This window comes from Equus caballus, chromosome 17, assembly GCF_041296265.1.
Source record: "Equus caballus isolate H_3958 breed thoroughbred chromosome 17, TB-T2T, whole genome shotgun sequence".
Taxonomy (NCBI): domain Eukaryota; kingdom Metazoa; phylum Chordata; class Mammalia; order Perissodactyla; family Equidae; genus Equus; species Equus caballus.
In genome coordinates this window covers 90,641,208-90,658,521 of record NC_091700.1, presented here as the reverse complement: position 1 = coordinate 90,658,521, position 17,314 = coordinate 90,641,208, and the positions used below count along the sequence as shown (strand labels likewise).

The window sequence follows — 17,314 nt, the reverse complement described above, 5'->3', positions numbered from 1 at the left end:
TTCCCTTTTTTTCCTTCTAAAACCTAGTTTCATCTGAAAATATAATCCTAAAGCAGAACGAAATGGTGAGTTAGGAATCTTTTTCAATTAAACTATAAAGTGTGCATAGTGTGAAGACCAAACTTATTTTTTTTATTTTTTTATTTTTCTGTTACTTTTTTGTGAGGAAGATTGGCCCTGAGTGAACATCTGTGCCAATCTTCCCTCTGTTTTATATGGGATGCCACCACACCATGGCTGGGTGACTGCTGCTGGGTCTGCCCCCAGGATCCAAACCTGTGAACCCTGGGCCACTGAAGTGGAGCATGAGAACTTGACCACTACACCACCAAGCTGGCCCCAAGACCAAACTTATTTCTACTCTTTATGATTTTCCAAGTCCAGTTTGTCCTCTGGAATCTCTCTCATATCGTTTGGCAGTTTATTTTTCCATAAGAGAAATTATCTGCATTTCTTGCCCCAATTTATTTCTGCCCAGTTTAAGAGTCACAGCCTCTGTCTGTTTGAGGTTTAATATCATCCTTCCTTCTTGTATTTGCTGTTGAAGGATATGCTAAGCCTATCTCCTCTCGATGGTTAATTTGAATGCAAATAGGAACTACTTGAAACATTAACGGGCCATCCGACAACCTTGCGAAGACCTCAATTCTGCCTCAGCAGATGGTCTTTTACCACCCAGCTGCGCTCACACATTTTAGTGCTTCAGATAACACAACTACAGCATAAGTGCAGGGTCTACAGGGATTCCAGAGCTGGTCCAGTGTCCACCCGAAGATGGCGCTGCCCGAGCCGGGTGAGAGTGGGCAAGTCCACTCTGATCTATGAGGAAAGGAAGTCTTGTGAATAGGTGCCAACTATCAGGACCGTCTCCCTCAAAGGATGCCTGTTTTATTAAGAGAGATTCTCCATAGTTGCATGTCTCATTCCAGAGATATTTAATCAGAATTTCCATGGAAATATTTAAGATCACCAAAGTGATCCTTATTATCAGAGAAACATTGCCTTCAAGGAAAGGTAAGATGTGAGGTGTCTTCCCAAACCTTGTAATATTTAACTGCTGAATGATTGTTTTGTGGTTGCCTGGAAAGCTGATTCATGACAGGACAAGGACATCCCAGCAGCACTCAATATCATGCTTCCTCCTGAGAGGTGTAGAAAAAAAACTGTTAAACCTCACCCAGGTCCTTCATCACCAAACTGGATCTGTTCTGCATAGATGTAATTCTGTACGTGCTAATCCACGCTAGGAAGTCAGCAAGCAGTGGATGCCCCCTGGTTAGCCTGTTTTTATTTTAATTTTTTAATTTTTTATTTATTTAATTTTGAGTAAGATTAGCCCTGAGCTACCATCTGTGACCATCTTCCTATTTTATATGTGGGACGCCTGCCACAGCGTGGCTTGATAAAGGGTGCCTAGGTCCACGACCGGGATCCGAACCTGTGAACCCTGGGCCACCAAAGCGGAGTGTGCAAACTTAACCCCAGCCTGTTTTTATTTTTAAGAAGGTCTTCTGGACCTTTACTTTCCCTGCTCAGAGTGTCTCTAACAGAGGAAATTCAATCATATCCATATCTGCTGGCAAGTGGGCCATATGTGAGTCCTGAAGTCACACAATATAAGCAAATGTGTACAGATTGAAATCAATCTTAACAAGGGTCTCAAAGATGTTGGAACATCTTGAGTAGTTATCTTAGTGTACTCTACTCATAAATCTAATCTACCAGAATCCTTCTGGAGCTGAATTGGTTTCCATATTCCCATAGAGCACATGGCATTCCCTCCAAGGATTTTAAAATTTCTCCTATAGCATTGTTATTGTTTTCTCAGCTACTCATTATGGTGTCAAATGAGATACTAATTTTAGAAATAAACAGGGACAGATGAGTTAGTGATAAACAAATATCCCATTTTCATCAAATTCTTACTATCTCGCATTTCATAGTTACTTCCATTCCAAATCACTTGCTGGACTATGAATGTAATTTTCTCTAAACCATAGTTTGCTCTCTTGATTGTACATTGGCCTGGCTTCATCCTGTGTATTGTAAAATTCTTTGCATTTGAGTGTTTTCTCTCTGTTTGACAGTGCCCCTTCCTAGTCTCATACTGTTGAATACAGAGTTAACTGTACGGGCTCACACCCTCAAACGCCTTCTAGGGCCGGGCATGGGAGTGGCCCGGGGTACAGGGGCAAACGGGAAGGATAGACCTGTCTGAGGGAGGCACGGGATGCTTCCAGGTCCTCTTTGCCATGCAGAAATGCAAACCTGACTTGGCCAGATCTTCCAATTTTTCATGATAAACTACACATCTCATGTTGGTAATTGATCTTATTTTGTCAAAAATATTTTGCAAGCCAAACAAAACATACCTGTGAATTATATTGAATCCATCGGGTGCCAAATTGCTTTCATTGGATTATAGCAATGAGTATAGTTACAGAGCCTGTTGGATCTGGAAAAGATGCTTGTCCATCTTCCCTCATTTTACTGATAAGAAAACAGAAGGGAAGATGAGCAGGTAGAAGGAGTAATATGGTATTTGGGACATAAGTATCTGCCTTTTAGGATGATTGTCTACTCCCATATATAGGGAGTTCCTACAGATTCCAGGATGGGTGTACTGAGTTTGTCCATGACTGCTTCATTGAAGCCCACTGCTTTCCCAGGCTTTCTCCATCATCCATGGGATTGTTGGCTCCTACGCATGAATTATAGATGCTTACATAGTGGTAGATGAACCTCCGTCAGAGAAGGGTCTGAAATGCCTGATTGATGATGAGTGGTGCTGAGATTAGTAAAATTGCTGCCTTTATCACTTCATTCACAAAATTTGTAAATTCTTAATATCTTGGTCTTTAATTACTTCATTAATATAATTTTCTGATTATTTTAACTTGATGAATTCCAAAGAATGATACATAGCTAGATCTTTTAAAAATACAAACTGAAATAAACCAGCCTTTAGATCAAACAATTGAGAGCAGCGACTTACGGAGATTAAACAAATGAGTAAATAGTTTTTCTACACAAATTGTTTATAGACTTATCATTGTTTAAACTACTTTCCATTTGATGTTACCAGAATATTTCCATAAGGTTTCATTTGTGAAAACGTAGCCTTTTATATAGTTGACCTTTCTGAAATCTTCAGAAATTGGAAAAAAGATGATTCCACATGCTTCCATATTTCATGAAATGCCAATTGTTTTTAAATTTCCTTTAAACAGTAAAAACAGGCTAATATAGACAATAAAAAAGTGCTAATATTGGTCCCAATGTGAATGGATTGTGAATAGGTTTCTTTAGATGGAAACAATTAAATATACATAACCAGAAAACACATCTTAAAATGTGTGCGTGTGACTTTACTTCCAACCCTTGGGATTTAACATTTTGAATAGGGAATTGTTTTTTGTTGAAGACTGCTGATATCTCTTTTAGAGGAAACTTCATTCAGTTTCTCTCTCCCTCTATTTATGTGTGTGTGTGTGTATGATGTCTAATTCCTGTCAAGGGTTCCTTGGTTGTTTTAATATCTGACTACAAGGCAAGACGCCAGCCCCAGAGCAAGCTTTCCAGGAAGTGCAACTGTGTGGGTGGATGTCCCCCGGGCCTGAGCAAGGTGCCCAAGATTCCAAGATTTCCCTAAACCTGCTCTGCTAAGAGCCGCAGGAAACATCAGGTGCAGCTTCCTGTCCGGATATACCTACAGCGCATGGAGGCAACCATCAATTTTTGAATGGACATCCAGCCTCATTAATTTTAAGGGAAAAGGTCAACATGTTTAGAAGACTATGAGAGGTGTCACTGATGCACTCATTACTTTGCGATTTCATACTCCAGGGTGAAACTAGTGTGCATCCTCAGATACCGTGTCCAGTAAGACCAGACCCCGCACACGCACACGCACACACGCACGCACACGGGCCTCACTGGCCTCTATGCGGTGTCCTTGCGTGTGCCCCGCGTGTGCCGGTCTCGAGTGCACACGGCCGTGCTCGGGGAGCACGACAGAGACCACGAGAGGAGCTGGCAGGGGAGAGCCCAGCTGTTGCTGTGAGACTGCGGCCGGTGGCAGCTGGAGACGAGGAACCTGCTGGCTCCGACCCTCGCGCTCCCACCAACCGCAGCGCAGCCTCCTCTGCCGGTTTCTCCTCCAGCCCACGGCCTCGTCGCAGCCCCTGCGGCAAAGCCAACTCTGATTAGAAAAAAAGGCAAAAAGAAAACAAGCCGCAGCCTGACCCCCTTTCCCCCCGCTCCCCCCGCCCCCCCCGCAGGCCCCGCGCCCGGCGGCAGGAGCGCGCGCCGGCACCGAGAGCCCGAGCCGCCCCAGCAGGGGGGCGCGCCGACCGAGCCGCGGGAGGAGGGGCCGCGTCCCCGCGGGGGCCCCGCCGCTGCCACCCCGCGCACCATGACCGCACCGAGCGCGAGGGTTACAGGTTGGTCACGGCCGTCCGAGGCCCGGGCGCGCGCCGGTCGCCTTCGCCGGGGCTGGGCCGGGAGGCGCGGGGGGCAAGGGGGGCGCAGGGGGCGAGGGCGGGGCGCCTTTAGCTCCGCGGGGTCCGGGCGTGGGAGCCGCGGGAGGCGCCGGCCCCGGCTCGGCCGCGCGGGTGGGCGCTGGAAGCGCAGGGCTGCCTGACCTCGGCCTGCCCCGCCGGGGGGACAGGTGGCTGGGGATGTGGCTGATGCGCATCGCGGCAGCGGCCCCTCGCACCTCGGGGCGAACTCGCAGGTGTGGGGGCGGTCCTGCTCCAGCAGGTTTCGGGGGCCGGTGGCCTTGCCCTACCCCCCATGCTCAGGCCGATTGCTCATGTCCCTCATCTTATTAATTGGCCTGGTTGAGCAGCTTTCACCGGGGTGGTCACACAGCAAGCAAAGTGGTGTCTTACCAAAGCAACCCCTTATTGTCATTGAGCCCTTAAGAGATTGGTGTGGATCTCCAGGCTGGAATCGAAAGGCGGGCCCACAACCCTGAGCAAGAGCTTATGCCTCTGACTCAGATTTTCGTCTTTCAGGATGCTGTGATAACTCTGAACTCAGATCCTGATAAATGCTTGAGATATCATAGGATTAATCTTTCAGTTTCAGGCGTAATTTTTCAGGGAATGTATTATCAGGATGTGTATTCACACACACACTTCCGAGGCCTGAAGGTTGTAGTCTTAATGTCGTGTTTATGTGGTCATCAGCTAGGCCTGGATTTCCCAGGGGATGGAATGGACTGGAGCAGCTGTGACTGTAAGGAGGCCAAGGTTGGAGAAGACCCTTCCTGGGGATCAGAAATTAACAGGTGGCCGTTATTTTTTTATGATTCACATTTTCGTAGCTACAGCTGTGATTTGATTTGAAATTAAGTAGGAGAGGAGAGAGTGGACTGTGGCGATTATCCTCGAGACAGATATACAGTAGGAGGGGCTTTTGACATTCAAAGATTAAGTTTCAACAGTTTTGAATAAAATCATGGTTTCTCCAACCTCTACTGCAACAACAAAAGCGTATTTCCTACTTGGTTGCCTTTCATTCTGTGGACCTTTCCGTGTTGTATTTTTCATCCTTCTGTAGTGTATTTTGAGCCAGCTATTGCTAAAACCAAACAGAGTGAAGGAAAAACTAGGCTTAGGAGACAAATTTAAAAATGAACACCCCGTGGCCGAATGGTTGAGTTCGCGCGCTCTGCTTCATTGGCCCAGGGTTTTACTAGTTTGGATCCTGGGAGCGGACAGGCCCTGCTCATCTGGCCATGCTGAGGTGGCGTCCCACATGGCACAACCAGAGGCACTCACAACTAGAATATACAACTGTGTGGTGGGTGGCTTTGGGGAGAAGGAGAAGGAGAAGAAGAAAAAGATTGGCAACAGTTGTTAGCTCAGGTGCCAATCTTTAAAAAAAAAAATGAATAGGCTCATTGGACCCTGTTATGTGTTCGTAGAAGACATGACATCTTGGCAGAATAGATGTGCTGTCACTAGTGAGGACTATACTAAAAGTCTGTGAAAATTAAAGACAAGTCATGTCTTGAAAAATGGTGGTAATATAGTTATAACTTTTGGAGATGACTTGCAAGATATTCAAAAGAGGAAATGTTATACTTTAGGGAAAAACCTACTCAAAATAGTACCATTTGCTTGCAGTTTAGAGACTTGAAGGTTTGGGTAGCATTTTCCTCGTCTTTGGGTATGGCATTTCTTTGAAAGGTGTTCATTTGCTTCTCTTCTCTTTCCCATATATATTGCAAGTGTGAGTGTGTCTTTACACCTGGGCATGCATGTGTGTATTTGTTTTGTCGTTTATCAGTGATGCTGAGATAATTTCAGATTTTTCTGGCTATGTATATTTAGCGAGGGGGAAAAGAGTCGCATGTGGATTTCGAGGTTGTAAAGAAAACAATCGTATCTACTCATAAGACTATACCCTAATTGTGAGCCAGGCACTGGGCTGGGAGCTGGCAGTTCAGTGAGGAAAAGAGACTCAGAACCTACGAATCTGTCAGGAAAGACAAGCATGTAACCAAGTGGATAGACAGAAAGATGTGCTATTTTGTAGTTTTGGTTTGGAAACTATGACCTTGAGCTTAACGAAATTGTGGCTTGCCCCTCAAAATTGGTATCAATATTTTAGAGCATGACTGTCATGTTATATGATTCTTACCTGCCTCAGAGACCTATGCAAGAAACTTTTACTCCTTCACAACTCTTTGTGTACAAACATTTAAAAATTTTTAATTCATCCTTTGAATTTTAAAATAATCAAACATGATAGAAATGACAGAGATGGTAGAGAAAAGAGAATAAACACCCATAGTCCTAACAACCTAACGCAAATGATTGTAATATCTGTGTATTTGCTGTAGCCTTTTTTTTTTTTTTTTTTTTTTGAGGAATATAACCCCTGAGCTAACATCCGCTGCAATCCTCCTCTTTTTTGCTGAGGAAGATCAACCCTGAGCTAACATCCACGCCCATCCTCCTCTATTTTGTATGTGGCACACCTCCACAGCATGGCTTGATAAACGATGCGTAGGTTCCTATCTGGGATGTGAACTGGCGAACCTGAGGCTGCTGAAGCGGAGCATGTGAACTTAACCTGCTGTACCACCAGGCTGACCCCTGCATAGCCTTTTTAAGACTGCATACTTTGTGTATTTGTAGTCCAGGTGTTGTACAATTGTTATACTCATTTTTCCGTTTAATATTTATCATATGCATTTTTTCATGTTCCTATACGGTTTTCTTAAAAAATGGTAAGTGGCTATATAAGACTATAAGCCATGAATATAGCCTCACTTATATAGCCATATCTCTGTCACTGGACATGTGCTTTTTGCTGTTTTTCATCATTATGAATAATGTCCTGATAGATATTTAGAGTATAGGAATTTATTTCTATTGGATATTATTTTTCTCATGATAAATTCCAAACAATGATATTCCTGGAAAAAAACCTAAATTATTATGGATATATATATATATATTTTGTATATATATGATATATATGATATATTATGGATATATACATATCTTCAAGTTGGTTTCATAAAGATTGTCATTTTGGGTAAGGTGCTTTATATGCTTTCTGAGGTAAATCTGCTTTGTATTTGTGGATCACCTTCCCTCTTTTATAGGAATAAAAGAAGATGAAATAATACCTTGGATTTATGGCCTTTGCACTAGAGAAAGACTTGACCTTTAACAAATTCATCTGAAATCCAGATGATAAAATATGCCTCTTAGAGTAAAACCAAAGTAGGAATGTTACAGAAGTGGTAAGCTGAAAAAAAGAGTAAGGAAATGCAAAGTGTTTTAGGAAAAAATGATTTTTGAGCTCCAGAGTCTAATTATGCTTTTTGATTTCCTACTCAGACTTCAAATAAGTGATCAAAGGAATTTATATGTTGGGAAACCTGTATCCCACAGGTACAGGGAGGGGAAGACCGTTTGCTCCGAGACTGTCGGCATCAAGGCATTTCTGGTAGAGTCAGTGCAGATGGAACTGGACTAGCGGGGCTGATGGGCAAAACCAAGGTTCAGGTCACAATTCCCTTTCTGAGAGAGTTGCGTGAAAAGTGAGGAACAGAGCTCCTGGCAGAACCCTTGAATTTGATATGGTGAAGACTAAAGTTGGGAGCATTCTGCAGGTAACAGAATGACTTGACTGCTGAAGCAGACTCCACGGCAACCACCGCCACGCCAAATGGAAGGTGCTCAGGTGACAGGGACTGAGTTGGCAAGTCCAGAGGTGGGGGCAGGGGTAGGGGTCCTGGGAGGGAGTCAAGGAGAATAGAAGAGGAAAGGTGAGAACTCTGCAGCCAAGGAATCACTTCTGCAGAGATCAGGAGCTAGAGGTACTCCAGTTATGCAAAAGAAGGAGATCAAAAGGGGACTTTGTTTGGGCTGAGGATGGAGGACAGCCCACAGAGACACACAAATAAATGCTCTCCCTGGGGGCCCTGGTGGCGCAGGGGTTAAATTCACACGTTCCCTTTTGGTGGCCTGGGTTCGAGGGTTCGGATCCCTGGCGCAGACCTACGCACCACTTATCAAGCCATGCTGTGGCAGGCGTCCCACATATAAAGTAGAGGAAGATGGGCATGATGTTAGCTCAGGGCCAGTCTTCTTCAGCAAAAGAGAGGAGGATTGGCAGCGGATGTTAGCTCAGGGCTAATCTTCCTAAAAAAGAAAAATGCTCTCCGTAACAGGGAGATCAGAGTAAATAGAACACCTGCCTTGTTCTCTGTGAAATATGATAATTACTTTCCTTTAGCTGAAAAAATACCCAAATGTGTAGACGAATATGAGTCATCATGTACCAGGGAAAATTAATAAAAAGTAGCCAACATCTAGAGATATCCAGGTGAATACCTTGAATTTGAAAAATTTAGAAAAAGGAGACTATCCTATTGGCATTCTGGTCAACTTAAAAAAAACTCACCTGTCTACAAAAGGAAAATTTAGACTGGCTTGATACACGTGAGCCAAAAGTAACTATCAGCTAGCAATAAAATACTATCCTGAAAATGTATAATTCTGAAAAATACCAGAAGACAGTTCTCTTATGATATTACTATGGGTCAAAAATGAAATATAAAAAGATGAAGAAATATATATTAGGCAATTGCTACCCAGAAAGGCAGAAGTATGTAAATGTCAAAATAATACTTCAAAAGGTAATTAAATGAGAAAAAAGGACCTTAAAGTAATAAAAGTTACTATCTTTAATAAAATTATATTTACAAACTTCCTATATATACTAATTATCATAACACCACAATATGTACAGGTAGCTGGAAGTATTCCTGTGTGTATTTGCTTTGGGAAACATGGCCCATAGATGCAGTGTTTCCTCCAAAGGTTCTGTGACCAACAGTGGGATAAGAAATCAGCATTTCAGTTTAGGAAGTAGAGAAAACAACAAAACAGAACTATCAAAGAAAACAAAGAGGAGGATGCTAAAAATATGAATGAATTCATTACAAAATAGGGAAGCTTTAGATCTGATAGAAAAAACTAAGAGCCACAGCGTTTCAGTCTTTAAGGCATATTGATCTGTAGCTATCAATGGGATGTAGCAGCATGCCAAAAATAAGAATGGGGTCAAGAATAAGGAGAAAAATAAGAATGGGGGTCAGTGAAGGAAGGTGTTGGAAGAATTGGGGATGAAATTCTAAGACTGAGTGACTGGAATCAGAATATTGTAATGGAAACGGAGAGGGGCGTGGTAGAGATTCATTAACAGAACAAGTGCTGACGGAGGTGGTGATAACCACAGAATGAAAGGGAGGGTTGGGTGATAAATCAAGGACTTCAAGCTTCCGTGATGGTAGGTATTTCTGTTCCTATTTTGTATGCCTAGATAAAACAACTAACTACTTCTTTATCTTTAGTTAACTGTGTCTACTTTGCTGCTTTTTTTTTTGAATCTGTTCTCCTGTATTCTTGTGAAATCCACAGGAGATCAGCTTCACATATCACATCTGGAGTTGAGGAAGGGTTTCTTTTTAATTACCTCTTATTTCTGTAAAGTACAAATTATGGAAGCCTATATTAGACAAGATACAAATTTGTATCAGACGAGATCAAGTCACTGATGGCTTAAAATGCTATTGAATATGTGTGACGAAGTTTGCCTGAGGGAAAGAAGAAAAATCCTGGATAATGTAAAACTGGCATGGGAATCTTTCAAACATGGAAACTTGGTTAACTATTCCTTCCAGGAGCTAAAGCACAAAGATTAAGATAAATATTGTAAATAAGGGATTTAAATTCTCAGAAATAGAGCTTGTTGGATTTGGAAACACTTTTCCTCGAATTATCCTTCTCATTCCCCTCAGTTCAATATATGTCAATACTTTTCTGGAGGAAAAAAGATAGTAAATTCTGGAGAGCCTTCAAACAACTTTCTACGTTTTATTAAATAAAAAGTTAAGCAATTTTAAAACCTACTTGGTTGAACTAGGCAAGTTGTTTTTGCTTCCTTCCTTTCAAGAAATGAATAGCCATTTTAAAGGTATATGCTAGACTAGAAAATTATAGCAGAAAGTCAAGGAAAAACCAGATTTCTTAGTTATCTTCTCATAAGACAAAAATTTATTCTTGAATATAAAATATATTCCATAGAGTTATTTTTTAGGAAAATTCTGAAGTTCTGTGAGGAAAACTTAAGGATAGAATATACTGTATATACATAGTTATAAATCAAGATTTTTGTCTCAGATTTCTATTTTGCCTATGTTATTTATAACTAGTCTCTCTTATTTTTTTCCCAAACTACCAGTCTTGACTGAACTGTAAACTCTATAGGTGTTAAAATGTTCTTGTGAGCATCTAGACCAGTGATCCATCACTAGTTGGGACTTCTGCTGGGAGAATGTGTAAGAACCATCTGGGAAATGTTTCTTAAAAATACCATTTCCTGGGGGGCCCAGTGGCATCGGGGTTAAGTTCACACTCTCTGCTTCAGTGGCCTGGGGTTTGCTGGTTTGGATTCCAGGTGCCAATCTGCACGCTGCTCATCAAGCCATGCTATGGTGGAGTCCCACATACAAAATAGAGGAAGACTGGCACAGATGTGAGCTCAGGGACAATCTTCCTCAAGCAAAAAAGAGGAAGATTGGAAATAGATGTTAGCTTATGGCCAATCCTTCTCACCAAAAACAGAATTAAAAAAAAAAACCCATTTCCCATATTCCACCCTGGGAAGGTTCCAATTTAGCATTTCTGAGGTGAAGGATGATCCACTTGAGAAGTTTTAAAATCTCCCCTGATGATTCAGATGTTAAGCAATCTTTGGAAACTACTATTTTAAACCATTCACCTTCATTGTCCAAACTTTGTGAATTCATGTTACAAAATTAAATAACCACAAAAAAAAAATGGATAACTCCTTTTGATTTTCTGGACTATTTAAGTACAGTCTGGAAAAGTTTTCAAAACCATTATTTTAAACCATCCACTTTTTCAACTTTTGTAGATTCTTTACAAGATTAAGCAACTACAATAAAAATAGATAATCTCCTTTGCTGATTTTCATAATATTTAAATGATAGTAGTGGTTTATCAACATAGGACGCCTGTCACTAAGCTATTGGGTGATAAAAACCATCGAAGGCTCTGCCACTCCCTGGAGGATGAAAGAGCCTTTCAGGAACCACTTGGACATTAGGAAACTTGACCTTCTTACAAAATCACAGGATCAACCTGTGTTGATCACCCTTCTTCACTCTGACATTCTTTTCTTAAAATTTTCTTACACCTATGCTGTACCCACAATAACTCACAAAATTATAAGTGTGTCCCCTTTCTAAACTTGTTGAATGGATTGACTGCATTTTCTGAGTAGAGGCTGGAGAGAGGCTGCTCAGCCTACGTGGCAGGCTGATTGCCCCAGCTTGTCATCAGTACAGTGATTTAGCTGTTGCAGATACAACTTCGTTCCCTCTCCTGCTGCTGGGCTGTTTTAGTTTGGCATGGAGGGTGCAGTGATGCAAGGATGTTGGGCCATGATGGTCCATCCTGAATTCCTGCACCAAATCCAATAATTTTTAAAGGTCAAAGGAAATTCAATTTTCACAACTAAAAAAAATGAAACAGACCAGAATCCTTGGAGAAATAATGATACTGTTTTGAGATATTTGTGGAAAGAATTAGAAAAAAAAATAATACGCTGCTTTTCTTTGGGATTTAGGAAGTAGACTGAATACAAAAAGTGGAGGACCATTTTCTGTTTTTAATCAGTGTGTTGACAAAAGGAAAAGAGAAAAGAGCCTGTGTTTGGAGATGATCCTTTGAAATGTTTGCTTCCTCTCTGCGGTGGCCCATCTTGAGTGGCCCTTGCAGTCCTGCTGAGACTGGACTGTGCATGTAAAACTCTCTTTTTGCAGGGCTACACCCTGATTTGGTGAGGGCCAAGACATAGACGAGTAAGCACCCAAATGAAAAGTGTGCTTGGAGAGAGAGAGGCAGAAGGAGGCGAGAGAGATTGCTGCCGTGACTCCACGGGTCAAAATTTCAATGCTGGCTTAGTTCTCCTACTAAGGTGATCTGCTCTGCTATGGCACTGGGTCAGACAGAGAATTCAGGCTGCTTTGAGAGAGAAAACAACGCAGCTTCCTGCCTTTCCTCCAAGCAGAAGCCCAATTAGAGGGAGAGATGCCGCCAGCCCATAAAGTTCATGATCAAAGGGGACTGATGAGAGGCTTGCCTGAGAGTGGCCAAGGACTGACGCTGTGGTTCTGGGGGCAGCCGTGCTCTAATTTAATTTCACTGTTTAGACATAGGAGAGGCAAGAATTGGAGACTCCCCATCTCTGATGTCTGCGAAAGAAGATTCTATTCACAAAGCCCTGGAAAGGTCAGATGGAAAGACGTGGACAGCTGAATATCACGGGGGTAAAGATCAGAAAGAGACCTGAGGCAGGGCACTTCCCTCCTCTAAACCTCGGCTTTATCTTTAAAATAGGAGTCACAGAACACCTGCTCACTGGGGCGGGGCCAGAAGTAGATGACATCGTCCATGCAAAGCTCTTAGCCTGACATATCACAAACCCTCAGCAAATGTTAGGTGTAATTTGTTTAGGCTTAAAAATTAATTATTTTCAAATTATATGTGTTTTGAAGAAATCACAAGTAAAATTCATCATTGTTCAAAGCATTTCAATTTTACAAAAGTTCTTGAAGTTGAAAATTGAGTTAGATTCTCTGCCTGTTCTCTCTCTCCCTCCCTGAGCTGTGTTCTCCCAACAAAACAGATTTCCTGGATTCTAAACTTACTTCCAACTCATATGGATCTGGGCAAGTCTGCCTCAGACTTTGAATCTGTGCCATGGGGATAATACTAAAAACTACTTCAGAAAGGTGTTCAGGCCTTGGCATAGTGCCTGGCACAGAGCCAGCTTTCAATAAATGTTTGCTCTCATCTTTCAAGTGGAAAAGAAAATACATAATGCTTGAGCTTGATTCTCTTGTAAAATTATGTACAGTAGTTTATAGACAATCACCCTACCCTAAGGATGGATAAAATGCAGAAAATTATGAGCAGCTTCAAGAGCGTATTGATAAATTTTATCATTGGACGTCTCTTGGGATGTAGTCTATTGCACACTCCCAGACAGGGCAAAGGTCTTTTCTGCAAACTCCATGATATATGGTCATTCTCTCTGAAAACATCCAGAAAGGAGCTGAAACACCTCTCCGGATAGCCCAGTATAATGATGGATAATTACAAGGTAACACATCATTATTGGAAACTTTTAGATTAAACAGTTCTTTTTATTGAATTAGCAGCCACCACTTGCTAACTTCTGATTGGTAACTTCCATTGAGTCTGGATTTTCCTTGCTGGAAGAACAGAGAACACAACAAAACAGAATCACAGCCTTGCCTATGTCCTGTGTGTGGATTTGGAGTATGACAGAAGGACATCTCTCAATAAGCCTCTTCTTTCCGCCCTAGCACAATCTCTGCAGAAACACGTACTCTTTTAACCACATATCTTAAGTGGAATCTACTTTCTAGTTTTCACATGCTCAGCATATTCAGTCAAGAATTTGTGAGACTAAAACTAACTCTAGGAAATTAAAAAATCTGTCATCTGGGGGAAATTAAGACAGCTGTCTCTTTACTACGTGATGTCAGCTTATCACATGGGAGGTAGTAAATGCTTTTTCTCATTTTTTGGGGTAAAATTTAGAGAAAAGATAATAAAAGCATAACAATATTTCTAGGATTCACCCTCAAGGAAAAAGGCTAGATAAATGAATAGTGACTTCAGAAACTTGAAAGTGACATTTAGATCAATTTGATAAGAAGTTTGCTGATTGCTTGCCAGAAAAAAATAGACACATTTTTATAAATGTGTGGATGGAATAACTATAAAATGAATCCTATAATAAAAATTAACTCAATTTTAAGAAATGAGACATGTCTGTACTATTTTCACAAACAGCAATTGGTGCTAAGAGAGTTTGTAATCACCGGGTTGTGTCATTAGGATATGTTGATAAAATAATTTTCTTTTTATTATCTATTTTATAGTATACTTAATTTTTAATTTAACAGTTTGGTAAGCCATGTTGTCTTGGTTCATATCCTGGCCCATCTCTATGCCTAAGTTTCCTCATCTGTGGAACAGTTCTTGTAACAATTGAATGATGTGATGTGTGACATGCTTTTACCAAGGCCTGGCGGAGGATAAGCCCTCAGTAAACATTTGTGTTGGAAGGAGTCTGTTTTTACATGGTGGTCAACAGAATTTGGGAGGAAATCAACTGATGAGCTCACTGCTGTACCATGGGAACGTCCTTATCTTCTAAAGCGTTTTATCATGTCTTTGTGGGTTTTTTGTAGGTTTCTGTGTGTAGTTGTGTTTGAGGATTGTTTTCTTTTTTATAACACATTTGGTTAGGAAATATCCAGTTTTACATCAAATTCTATCTGTAACATTTTCCTATAAATGGTTTTATTAAGATCAAAGGCAGTTATTGGATACCACAAAACAGGAGACAGGGGGTTGCTGGAGCCCAGTGTGGGAAAGTGCCACATGCTGGGCTGCAGAAGCTGTAGGAAATGGCTCATGGTGTATATGGCGTAGAGAGCTGAGAGACCATGGGACACAGGTCCTCGGGGCCCAGGGCAGGAACGAAGATGATCTGGCCTTGAAGAAGGAGGGGAGTTAGCCATTCGAGAAGGAGTGAGTGAGGAGACGCTGAGCTGGGCAGAGAGAGGTGCCACCTGCATAGGCTCTAAGGAGCCAGTGTGTCCTGTTTGTTGGAGGAAGGATGAGTGGGCGGGGTAGATAGGCCTGAGGCAAGGCAAGTGGATTTTGGAGAACAGAAAATCAGGCAAAAATAGTGGGTTTTTTCCCTAATTTAAAACCGTGGCATAACATGTATGATGCTATATTCGTTTGTGGCCATGTCTTCTGTCAGGAAGGAAATTTGGCCAGACAAAATGGACACTCTGACTTTGCAGAAATGATGACATTTGGCAGTTCCGGTGTCAGGAATAAGCATCCTCTTTTGTCTTCAAGTTGTTAGTATGATGTGAAGAAGTACAGTGGAAAATTTTCATACGCATATAGGAAAAGGCCGGAAACTCTTGTTTGAATGTAGATATCAGTGGTTGTTGTTTTGGGTTTTGTGGCCAATTAAAAAAAAGAGAGAGAGAAAAGTACTTGAATTAAGATTTAAGATTGTAATGCTCAGATCAAAAAATTGCTCAAATCAGGGGCTGGCCCAGTGGTGTAGCTGTTAAGTTCACATGTTCCCCTTCGGCAGCCCGGGATTCACTGGTTTGGATCCCGGGTGTAGACATGGCACCGCTGTCAAGCCATGCTGTGGTAGGCGTCCCACATATAAGGTGGAGGAAGATGGGCACGGATGTTAGCTCAGGGTCACTCTTCCTCAGCAAAAAGAGGAAGATGTTAGCTCAGAGCTGATCTTCCTCAAGAAAAAAAAATTGGTAAAATCAAATTCAACTGTCTCCCCAAATATGGGGTGAAGTGTTTCTCCACTAATCTAGAAAGATGTGCTTTTATCTGTTTACCTGGCACAGCCTTGTGCACGTAAGAATGTAAATGTGCTTAGGAGACGAGAAAGACATGGAAAGGCGGAGGTTTGAAGGTGGTGTTTGTTTACAGTTAGGATTTTCTGTGCAGGCATATTTACTGATGGAGAAAGATGTTCACAGGATACTGCTAGATGAAAAAAAGCTGATGAGAAAACAGGGTTTAAGCAGCTATTTAAAAATAAATATATTCATGGAAAAATATATATGGAAAAGAAAGTACTGAAAGAGATACGAGGCATTGAGTAGTCCACTGAGTAAGTGCCCCAGCTAAAGGGGATTCTGTGAGGAGAGAGCGAGCATATCTGAGTATTGCTCTGTCTGCGGCGCTTTGCCCAGTGGCTGGCATGATGTATTCACTCAACAAATAGTTTGCAAAAACAGTTGAGTTCTTAGCAGGGGAATTCCTGATGCTTTTCACCTTTGTTCTCATTTTGTTTATATTTTTTTTCTAATTTTTCTAAAACAAACTGTATTGCTTGTGTAGTGAAAATAAAATTGTTTCTTCTAATTTAATTTCAGATTTAGGTATTTGAGTCTAGGAAAGGACCAGTTAGCCAGCTGTCCTGGCTTGTCTCATGAATCTTATGTCTGATAGCACAGATTCAGAAGCATATTGGGAATCAACTGTCCAGTATCCCTTGCCCGGGGAGGTAGGAGGGAGCTAGCAGTAAGGCAGTGAAAGAATGGTGGTCAGAGGCTCTCCTTTAGGTAATCAGCTGCTCTGCTTTTGAATTAAACATCTGGTCCGCCGTGTCAGGAATATAGGGCATTCAGGAATTCCAGGAGGAAAGAGCCCAGGTGTGTTTTGTTAATGCTAAGTCCACATCCTCTAGCACAATGACTGGGATGATTTTTTTTTTTTTTTATGACTGCAGTTATGCGAGCATGAATGAATGAGCAACCTCTGCTAGCAGTGAAGACTGCCCTTCCAGAGACATGAAAGTAAAGCTTGGGGTGAAAAGCTCAAGGGGTACTATTGAACACTTTGTTTTTTTAATTTGCTTCCCAAACTGTGACAGAGATACTAAGCAAATTTAATGTGTGTGTTTCTTTTTTTAGGTAGAGATTTTTATTTTTCCTTTTTCTCCCCAAAGCCCCCTGGTACATAGTTGTATATTTTTAGTTGTGGGTCCTTCTAGTTGTCACATGTGGGACGCTGCCTCAGCATGGCCTGATGAGCGGTGCCACGTCTGTGCCCAGGATCCGAACTGGTGAAACCCTGGGCCGCCGAAGCAGGAGCACGCGAACTCA

General features: G+C 41.8%; 1 protein-coding gene across 2 annotated transcripts in view; it reads left to right on the top strand.

Moving 5' to 3' along the window:
- The first annotated feature begins 4,297 nt into the window (after positions 1–4,297).
- The window catches only part of NALCN (sodium leak channel, non-selective), a 303,647-nt gene continuing 290,630 nt past the window's right edge, over positions 4,298–17,314 (top strand). For both annotated transcript variants that reach the window (XM_070240456.1, XM_023621795.2), the window contains exon 1: positions 4,298–4,442. The gene's annotated coding sequence lies outside the window, so the exon portion shown is untranslated. The remainder of the gene's footprint in view (positions 4,443–17,314) is intronic.